This window comes from Carcharodon carcharias, chromosome 23, assembly GCF_017639515.1.
Source record: "Carcharodon carcharias isolate sCarCar2 chromosome 23, sCarCar2.pri, whole genome shotgun sequence".
NCBI lineage: Eukaryota > Metazoa > Chordata > Chondrichthyes > Lamniformes > Lamnidae > Carcharodon > Carcharodon carcharias.
The window spans coordinates 3978966-3990360 of NC_054489.1; positions in this window are offsets into that span (position 1 = coordinate 3978966).

Below are 11395 nucleotides of genomic sequence, written 5' to 3' on the forward strand. Positions count from 1 at the left end.
TTTACCACCATGAAGCTCAATGCTGAAGAACCGAGTTTTTGGCAAAGAAATTCATGTCAGACTCTCGGTCAGTGACTTTCAGCGTCCACGACAAACTTTAAATACACATTTTTTGTAATTTGTTCTCATAACGTGGGCATCATTGGCAAGGCCAGCATTTATTGGCCATCTCTAAATGCCCTTGAAAAGGAGGTGATGGGTCTTCTTGAAATGCTGCAGCTCATCTGATGAAGGTGGGTTCAGGAGTTCGAAAAATGCTGGCTTACCTGCACGGTGCAATGAAAGTTGAGAGCTGTGTCCCAGAAGTGGATCTGCAACACTTGAATGCCAAAGGTAAGTTGCTTGACAGGGCAATTTATAAACCTCAGCCACTAAACTGGCACTTCCTCAATAAAGATAACAACCATGAATAATATTTCCTGAACAGGTTCTCAAAAGATTAAGGTCATCGTAAGGACCTGTCTTCAAGTCTACCCTCAACTCTTCGAATCTATTTCCATTAATTAGTCTTGTGATCCGCAGGTCAGGAACTGTCAACTGATCCTAAGTCCCATTCCCTCATCACCCCTGTGCTTGCTGACCAATTGACACCTTGATTTTAAAATTCTCATCCTTGTTTTCAAATCCCTCCATGGCCTCACCCCTTCCTATCTCTGTAATATCCTCCAGCCCCACAGCCCTCCGAGATCTCTGCTTTAATCTAATTCTGGTCACTTGAGCATCCTGATTTTAATTGCTCCACAGTTGGCAGCAATCTCTTTGCCTGGGCCCTAAACCCTGGAATTTCCTCCCTAAATCTCTCCACCTGACAAACTCACTTTCCTTCTTTAGACAATTCTTCAAACCTATGTTTCACAGAATAACGGAATCACACAGTGCAGAAGAGGCCCTTCGGCCCATCGAGCCTGCACTGATACATGAGAAACACCTGACCTACCTACCAAATCCCATTTACCAGCACTTGGCCCATTGCCTTGAATGTTATGACATGCCAAGTACTTATCCAGGTACTTTTCTCAGACAAATCTTTTGGCCAACTTCCCTAATATAACCATATGTGGCTCAGTGGCTAATTTTCCTTTATAAATCTCCTGTGAATCAACTTTGGAGGCGCTATATAAATAAAAGTTGTTGTTGGTCACATGCAGGATCCACATTTAACTGCCTCTGGATTCAAAAATGGAGAAATCAGCTGGGGCTCCTGCTGTTGATCACTGTCCAATGGGGTTCCTGCTAGATATTGACACTCGCAAGGTTTTTGCTGGTCATTTGGCTCCTGTAGTTCTGAAGAGTAATAGCAGGAGGGAATAGAGTGAGATCCTTCAGAGAAAGAGAAAGAGAATGGGGAGAAAAATGTGAGGAAAATAATATTGTTGCTGACTGTAGCATACGAAAAGGAGAAGACCATTCAGCTTTTAAAGCCTTTTCCCCCATTCAATTAGATCATGGCTAATCTGTATCTTAATTCCATCTACCCACTCTGGACCCATAACCCTTAATACTTATGCCAAACAAAATTCAATCACTCTCAGTCTAAAAATTTTCAATTCACCCCCACCCTCAAGGGCTTTTTGGGGCAGAGAGTTCCAGGTTTCCACTCCCCTTTGTGTGAAGAAGTGCTTCTTGACATCACCCCTGAACGGCCTGCCTCGAATTTTAAGGTTATGCCCCCTTGATCAGGGCTCCTTCTCTCTGACTGATGGTAATGGGTGGGTTTTTTTATGTTCTTCCATGAGCAGTGGGCATCATTGCCCAAGGTGGCATTTATTGCCCATCCCTAATTGCCCCTTGAGAAGGTGGTGGTGAGCTGCCTTCTTGAATCGCTGCAGTCCAGGTGGTGTAGGTACACCCACAGTGCTGTTAGGGAGGGAGTCCCAGGATTTTGACCCAGCGACAGTGAAGGAACAGCGATATATTTCCAAGTCAGGATGGTGAGTGACTTGGAGGGGGACTTCCAGGTGGTGGTGTTCCCATCTATCTGCTGCCCTTGTCCTTCTAGATGATAGCAGTTATGGGTTTGGAAGATGCTGTCGAAGGAGCCTTGGTGAGTTCCTGCAATGCGTCTTGTAGATGGTACACACTGCTGCTACTGCACATGGAGGGAATGGATGTTTAAGTTGGTGGATGGAGTGCCAGTCAAGCGGCTGCTTTGTCCTGGATGGTGTCAAGCTTCTTGAGTGCTGTGGGAGCTGCACTCATCCAGGCAAGTGGGGAGTATTCCATCACACTCCTGACTTGTACCTTGTAGATGGTGGGCAGGCTTTGGGGGGGTCAGGAGGTGAGTTACTCATCGCACGATTCCTAGCCTCTAACCTGCTCTGGTAGCCACAGTATTTATATGGCTAGTCCAGTTCAGTTTCTGGTTAACGGTAACTCCCAGAATGCTGATGGAGGGGGATTCCGGGATAGTAATGCCATTGAATGTCAAGGGGAAATGATCATTGTACGGCACTTATGTGGTGCGACTGTTACTTGCCACTTGTCAGTCCAAGCCTGAATCTTGCTGCATTTGGACATGGACTGCTTCAGTATCTGAGGAGTGGTGAATGATGCTGAACTGGGCGTCAGTGTACAGGTTATTGCTGAGTAAGTGCTGCTTGACTGATGATTACTTTACTGATGATAGAGGATAGAATAATGTGGCAGTAATTGGCCGGGTTGGATTTGTCCTGCTTTTTGTGTACAGGACATACCTGGGCTATTTTCCACATAGCCGGGTAGATGCCAGTGTTGTGGCTCTACTGGAACAGCTTGGCTAGCGGCGCAGCAAGTTCTGGAGCACAAGTCTTCAGGACTATTGCCGGAATATTGTCAGGGCCCATAGCCTTTGCAGTATCCAGTGCCTTCAGCCATTTCTTAATATCACATGGAGTGAATTGAATTGACTGAAGACTGGTATCTGTGATGCTGGGGACCTCCAGAGGAGGCCGAGTTGGATCATCCACTCAGCACTTCTGGCTGAAGATTGTTGCAGATGCTTCAATTTTATCTTTTGCTCTGATGTGCTGGGCTCCTCCATCATTGAGGATGGGGATATTTGTGGAGCCTCCTCCTCCAGTGAGTTGTTTAATTGTCCATCACCATTCACGACTGGATGTGGCAGGACTGCAGAGGTTAGATCTAATCCGTTGGCTAGCTTTGTCTATTGCTTGCTGCTTCCGCTGTTTGTCATGCAAGTAGTCCCATATTACAGCTTTACTAAACAAAAACAGAATTACCTGGAAAAACTCAGCAGGTCTGGCAGCATCGGCGGAGAAGAAAAGAGTTGACGTTTTGAGTCCTCATGACCCTTCAACAGAACTTGAGTTCGAGTCCAAGAAAGAGTTGAAATATAAGCTGGTTTAAGATGTGTGGGGGGGGAGAGAGAGAGAGAGAGAGAGAACACTTCTCTCTCTCTCTCTCCCCCCCACCCAAACCGCACCCCCCCCCCCCCCCAACACACCTTAAACCAGCTTATATTTCAACTCTTTCTTGGACTCGAACTCAAGTTCTGTCGAAGGGTCATGAGGACTCGAAACGTCAACTCTTTTCTTCTCCGCCGATGCTGCCAGACCTGCTGAGTTTTTCCAGGTAATTCTGTTTTTGTTTTGGATTTCCAGCATCCGCAGTTTTTTTGTTTTTATAGCTTTGCTAGGTTTACACCTCATTATTATCTATGTCTAGTGCTGCTCCCTCACTTTTCATTGAACCAGGGTTGATCCCCTAGCTTGATGGTAATGGTAGAGTGGGGGATATGCCGGGCCATGAGGTTACAGATTGTGTCCGAGTACAATTCTGCTGCTGCTGATGGCCCACAGCACCTCATGGATATCCAGTCTTGAGTTGCTAGATCTGTTCGAAATCTATCCCATTTAGCACGGTGATAGTGCCACACAACACGATGGAGGGTGTCCTCAATATGAAGACAGGACTTCATTTCCACAATGACTGTGTGGTGGTCACTCCTACCGATACTGTCATGGACAGATGTATCTGCAGCAGGCAGGTTGGTGAGGATGAGGTCAAGTATGTTTTTCCCTCTTGTTGGTTCCCTCACCACCTGCTGCAGCCTTTTAGGACTCGGCCAGCTCGGTCAGTGGTGGTATTACTGAGCCACTCTTGGTGATGAACATTTAATTGCCCCACCCAGAGTACATTCTGTGCTGTAACCACTCTCGGTGCTTCCACCAAGTACTGTTCAATATGGAGAAGCATTGATTCTTCAGCTGAGGGGTGGAGGGGGGGAATGCAGCATGTGGGAATCAGCAGGAGGTTTCCTTGCCCACGCTTGACCTGATGCCATGAGGCTTCATGGGGTCCGGAGTCGATGTTGAGGACTCCCAGGGCCACTCCCTCCCGACTGTATACCACTGTGCCACCACCACTGCTGGGTCTGTCCTGCTGGTGGGACAGGACATTCCCAGGGAAGGTGATGTTGGTGTCTGGGACATTATCTGGTAAAGTATGATTCAGTGAGGATGACTATGTCAGGCTGTTGCTTGACTAGTCTGTGAGGCAGCTCTGCCAATTTTGGCACAAACCTCTAGATGTTAGTTTGCAGGGTTGACAGGGCTGAGTTTTCCATTGTTGTTTCCAGTTGATGCCGGGTGGTCTGCCCAGTTTCATTCCTTATCAACTGTTCTGTAAGTTTGGTACAACTGAGTGGTTATAGGCCACATTGCTGTGGATCTGGAGTTACACGTAGGCCAAACCAGGTAAGGGTGGCAGACATCCTTCCATAGTGGATCAGATGGGTTTTTACGACAGTTGATTCATGGTCTAAGATTACTGAGATTAGCTTTTAATTCCAGATTTATTAATTGAATTTAAAATCAATCAGTTGCCATGGAGGGATTTGAACTCATGTCCCCAGAGCATTAGTCTGGGCTTCCGGTTTACTAATCCAGTGATTTTACCATCACTGTCTCCTCAGGGTGCCATAATGGGCCAAGGTTTTCTTTTCTGAAACACACTGAGCTGAAGAGGAACAGGAAACTTTTGTGACAGGATCAAATCCACCTTCTCACCCTCAATCCTGTCTCTCATTGGCATGGATTTCCTGATCCAGTTCTGGTTCAATGGAACTGATGGGTCATCTGGGGTCAGGCTCCATCAACTGTTTGTGGTGGTGGGGGCGCTCTTAGTCTCCCTACTTTGTTGGGACAGGGGAGGGGATGTCACAGTGTGGCCATCCTTAATGTCTATGTAAAGAAGTTGCATTTTTATATGACACCTTTGGCAACCTCAGGAAGTTCCAAAGCCAATTATTTAATTTTTGAAATGTGGTCACTGTTGCAATTTGGGAAACACAACAATCTCCCACTAACAGTGACAGCTATATGATAAGTACAATGTTGGTTGAGGAATAAATATTGGACAGAACAGAGGAGGTACCCACTGCTTTTCTTCAAACAGTACCACAGGATTTTTTTTACACCAATCTGAGAGTGCAAACATGGCCTCAGTTTAATGTCTCAACTGAAAGACAGCTCCATCAGTGCAGCATTCCCTCAGTACTGCACTAAAAATCACAGCCTAGAACTATTGTGGGGCTTGAACCCACAATATACTGATTGTGGAGTGCAAGTGTTACCCACTGAGCTACGGTGATGTGATACAAGCCTGGAGTCCTCTTGCTTCACACATTTCCTTCCAAAGCCCATGTGGTTTCTGGGTCAGCTTATACCAGTTTCGGTAGATCGACTGCAGTTTCTGGCTTAGGTTAGGGCAGAATGTGTCACTGCGACCACAATGGTTGGGAATATGATGCCTTCCATCATTCTGCTGCTACACTGAAACAGGGAAATCCCAGAGGTAACTTCTCACGATTAAATCAACAACTACAACTTGGAAATGGACTTTGAGAACTAAACTGGCCTCACATTGACACCGGTTTTACAATGAACTCACCCAGAAGGGGCTCAGCCCCTTCACTCTTCATCTCATGTTGCTTGTTGACTTGTATAACATGGTTCTTTATGAACTGTTCCCTCCATGATACCCTGTCCTTCTGTTCTTCAATCACACCCAACAGCCCCTTCCCCTTCCCATGGAAACACATGAAATGCAACACCTGCTCAATATCCAGGGCCCAACCACTTCTTCCAGGTGAAGCAGTGATTCTCTTGTACTTCTATTAGTTTAGTACACTGTAATCTCTGCTCACAATGCAGCCTCCTCTACATTGAGACCACATTGTGAGCAAATCTGGGTCACGCTTTGGGGAACACATGCGTTCAGTCCACAAGCATCACCCTGAGTTGCCAGGCTCCTGTCATTCTAAGTTCTGCACCTTACTCCTGTGCTCTGACCTCTGACCTCTGTATACTTGGCCTGCTGCAGTCTTCCAATTAAGCTCAATACAAGTTCGAGGAACAGCATCTCATCTTCTGATTAGGCATTTTACAGCCTTCCAGACTGAACATTGAGTTCAACAATATCAGATCATCATTTCCAAATTTGCTGATGACACCAAACTGTGGGTAAGTGGGACAGTGTCTGGTCAGCACTGAGGAGGATTGCAACAAATCACAGGGTTTAATAAACTTGCAGAATGGGCAAATAATTGGCAAATGAAGTTCAACACAGATAAATGTGAGGTGGTGTATTTTGGTAGGAAGAATACAGAGGTCACTTAAGGAGGTCACGGAATTGTACTTGAACACAATCTGTGACCTCATGGCCTGGCATATCCCCCACTCTACCATTACCATCAAGCCAGGGGATCAACCCTGGTTCAACGAAGATTGAGGAGGGCATGCCAGGAGCAGCACCAGGAGTACTTAAAAATGAGGTGTCAACTTGGTGAAGCTATAGCACAGGACTACTTGTATGTGGCAAGTAACTTTCACACCACACAAGTGTCAGGCAATGACCATCTCCAACAAGAGAGAATCCAACCATCGCCCCTTGATGTTTAATAGCATTACCATTGCTGAATCCCCCTCTATCAACATCCTGGGGGGTTACCATTGACCAGAAACTGAACTGGACTAGCCATATAAATACTGTGGCTACAACAGCAGGTTAGAGGCTAGGAATCGTGCAACAAGTAACCCACCTCCTGACTCCCCAAAGTCTGTCCACCATCTACAAGGCACAAGTCAGGAGTGTGATGGAATACTCCCCACTTGCCTGGATGAATGCAACTCCTACAACACTCAAGAAGTTGGGCACCATCCAGGACAAAGCAGCCTGCTTGATTGGCACCACATCCACAAACACTCATTCCCTCCAGCACAACACACAGTAGCAGCAGTGTGGGAGACTTATAAAGAAGGCAAATGCACATGGGATACAGGGTAATTTGATAAGGTGGATTCAAAATTGGCTTAGTTGTAGGAGGCAGAGGGTGATGACAGAAGGATGCTTTAGTGACTGGAAGCCAGTGTCCAGTTGCATACCACAGGGATCTGTGCTGGGTCCCCTATTATTCATCATTTATATAAACGACATAAATGACTATGTGGGAGGTAGGATTAGTAAGCTTGCGGATGACACAAAGATTGGCCGGGTGGTTAACAGTGAGGTTGAGTGTCTTGGGCTACAGGAAGATATAGATGGGATGGTCAAATGGGCAGATAAGTGGTAGATGGAATTTAACCCTGAAAAGTGTGAGGTGATACACTTTGGAAGGAGTAATTTGACAAGGAAGTATTCAATGAATGGCATGACACTAGGAAGTTCTGAGGAACAAAGGGACCTTGGCGTGTGTGTCCACAGATCTCTGAAGGCAGAGGGGCATGTTAGTGGGGTGGTGAAAAAGGCATATGGGACACTAGCCTTTATCAATCGAGGCATAGATTAAAAAAGTAAGGAGATCATGTTGGAGTTGTATAGAACCTTGGTGAGGCCACAGCTGGAGCACTGTGTGCAGTTCTGGTCACCACATTATAGGAAGGATGTGATTGCACTGGAGCGGGTGCAGAGGAGATTCACCAGGATGTTGCCTGGGATGAAACATTTAAGTTATGAAGAGAGGTTGGATAGACTTGGGTTATTTTCATTGGAGCAGAGAAGACTGAGGGGGTGACCTGATCGAGGTGTACAAGATTATAAGGGGCATGGACAGGGTGGATAGGGAGCAGCTGTTCCCCTTAGTTGAAGGGTCAGTCACAAGGGGACATAAGTTCAAGGTGAGGGGCAGGAGGTTTAGGGGGGATGTGAGGAAAAACTTTTTTACCCAGAGGGTGGTGACGGTCTGGAATGCACTGCCTGGGAGGGTGGTGGAGGCGGGTTGCCTCACATCCTTTGAAAAGTACTGGATGAGCATTTGGCACATCATAACATTCAAGGCTATGGGCCAAGTGCTGGTAAATGGGATTAGGTAGGTAGGTCAGGTGTTTCTCACATGTCGGTGCAGACTCGATGGGCCTGATCCTGTGATCTACAAGATGCACTGCAGGAACTCACCAAGGCTTCTTAGACAGCACCTCCCAAACCCACAACCAATACCATCTAGAAGGACAAGGCAGCAGATAGATGGGAACACCACCACCTGGAAGTTCCCCTCCAAATTACTCACCATCCTGACTTGGAAATATATCACTGTTCCTTCACTGTCACTGGGTCAAATTCCTGGAACTCCCTCCCTAACAGCACTGTGGGTGTACCTACACCACCTGGACTGCCGCGGTTCAAGAAGGCAGCTCACCACCACCTTCTCAAGGGCAACTAGAGATGGGCAATAAATGCTGGGCCAGCCAGTGAAGCCCACATCCCGTGAATAAATCAATAAAAAACATATTCCTTTGAATATATGTGTCTGGGTGGGTCAGAGGAACAAAGGGATCTCGCAATACAAACCCACCAACCACTATCAGCCCCCGACCACGATTCCCAATGAACATCCAGCCAGTGTGAAACACACGCTGAAAAGCTCAGCATGGCTGGAGTGGGGGGCAAGAAGGGGGCAGGCGATGATGTCACTGTGGCTGTGGGCGAGACTGCGAGAGAGCTCCCTGAAGGTAGGCTGCTGCTTCAGGGAACTGCAGGCCTGAAAATTATGAAACAAAGCTGTAAAAAGCTGCAAAGAAATGTCCACAGATCACAATCAAGCACCTGCAAACATAGCTCATTAAAAACGCTGTCCGCAGATATTTATTTAAATTTTATTTCCTAACGGAGATTCCATCCCACCCTTTGATGAGGTTTGATGAAAAATGCAAAGGCCGCCTGGCCGATTCACCTGTCCGCCAACCGGAAGGGTTGACAGGCTGTGAGAAATCGCGGACAACTGCACCGTTAATGGGCTTAGTTGCCCTCTTAATTGTCGGCGAGCGCACTTCCAACTTCTGCACACGCCTGACGTCATCTTGCGCGATTTTACACCCGATCAGGTCAGGCACGTGCCCACCCATGGAAGGTAAAATCCTGCTCCTTAAAAAACAAACCAAGCACAAGGCCCTTGTTTCTCAAAGGGAGGGATTTGAAAAATAGGAAAGTTGTGCCGAACCTGTATTGAGCCTTGGTTGGACCACACTTAGAGCACTGTGTTTAATTCGACTCATATTATTAAAAGGATATAGAGGCACTGGAGAGGGAGCAGAGAAAAGTTACAAGAATGAAACCAGAAATGTCTTGAAAAAAGACAGACATTGACTTGTTAAAAATTCTGAAAGGTTTTGATCGAGTGGATACAGAGAAGAATGTTTCCTCTGGTGGGGAATCCAATCGGGAATTCAGAAGAAACTTCTTTACCCAGAGAATGTGGAACTTGCTACCACAGGGAGTCGTTAAAGTGAATTATAGATACACTTAAAGGGAAAGTAGACAAGTGTATGAGGGAGTAGGGAATAGAGGGTTACGTTGATAGATTTAGATGAGGAAAGATGGGAGGAGGTATAAACACCAGCATGGAGCGGTTCGGCTGAATGGCTGTTCCTGTGTTGTAAAACCTGTGTATTCCTATGTAACAACCTCTGCCCCTATTAATTTTAATCGGCAGCTGTTGCTAAAGATTCTGATATTTCATTTCCACCTCCTCCAAATCCATCTTTTCTTTCTTACTTGTTCCATTACTATCTCCTTTTGCCTTGCACCATCATCCTTTCGTTATTTAATCTCTCCAGCCTTCCACTCTATCACAAATCTTCCTCTTTTGTTCCTTCCTCCCCTTTCACTGCCTCTGTACTTGCTTAAAACCTGTCATCTCTCTAACGTTTTCCAGTTCTGATGACCTTTAACGTTAATCCTGTTTTCCACTCCACTGATGTGCCAGACCTCCTGAGTGTTGCCAGCATTTTCTGTTTCTTCCCCACATGATTCTTTAATTCAGTTCACAATTAAATCAATAAAATCTTAAAGAGCACATGGAAAATATCAAGAGGAACCTCTGCTACCCACATAAACCAATAACCTGGTGGGTTCAAAGTTCTTTCAGCAGCTGGTTCTATCTGATTGGTGAATTCTTCTTGGATGGGATTAAGCCAAAGTGTTTAATGGTTAGTGTGAAATTGAGGAGTAGAGACATTTTGAGGATTCAAGTGCAGGAATCACAATAAATAACTAGATGGATATTCAAAAATGATTAAAAAGGCTAACAGAATTTTGCTCTTTGCCTGAAGGGGTTTGGAATACGAAGGAGTGGAAGTCATGTTACAGTTATATGAAGCTCGAGTTAGACTGCATCTGGAGTAACTGTGTTGAGTTCTGGGCATTACATGTCAGGAAGTAGGCATTGGCCAGAATTTTACATTCATTAGGCGGGCTTGGTGGGAGTGGACGGGAGCGGTCAGACAGCTGACCGCCGCCCGCGATTGGCTCCGCTCTGCGATTTCACACACCCGCCCTGCGCGGATGCGAGCGGTAGTTTACCTGTGCGAACAGTGGGGGGGTGGGGGGTAAGCAGGGAGAGTGGGCCTTGCACCGCAGTCCGCACATGCACATGATGGAGTGCTTAATTCTCCCTGAGACACGGAGCTGAGTCAGGGAGATTGAAGTGCTTCTTTTAAAAAAGGAAAGACATTAAAAATTTAATGAACCATGTCCCCCTGATGTGACTGTGTCACATGAGATGGGACGTGTTTTTATTTAATTACTATTAGCTTTGGGAAACCTCGTCCCGCTCGTGGATGTGGGCAGTGTAGAATTCAACTTCATTACTTTGTTAACAGCCTTAATAGGCCTTTCAACTATTGGAGGGTGCAGAGCTGACCCCGACATGCGCCTGCCAATCGAAATATAGTGTGAGTTCGCAATGACGCCGGGATACACGCTCAACGTCATTTTGTGTTAGTTTACCTTCCGGCATGTCCGGCCCAGGTCTCCGCGCCAGATGTAGAATTCTGGCCATTAGGCTTGAAGGGGGCGAGGTGCAGATTCAACAAATTGATGCTGGTGTTAAAAGGGTTAAATTATGAAGACAGTTTGCATAGACGAGCCTTGGTTCCGTTGAGTTTGGTAGATTAGAGCCGAT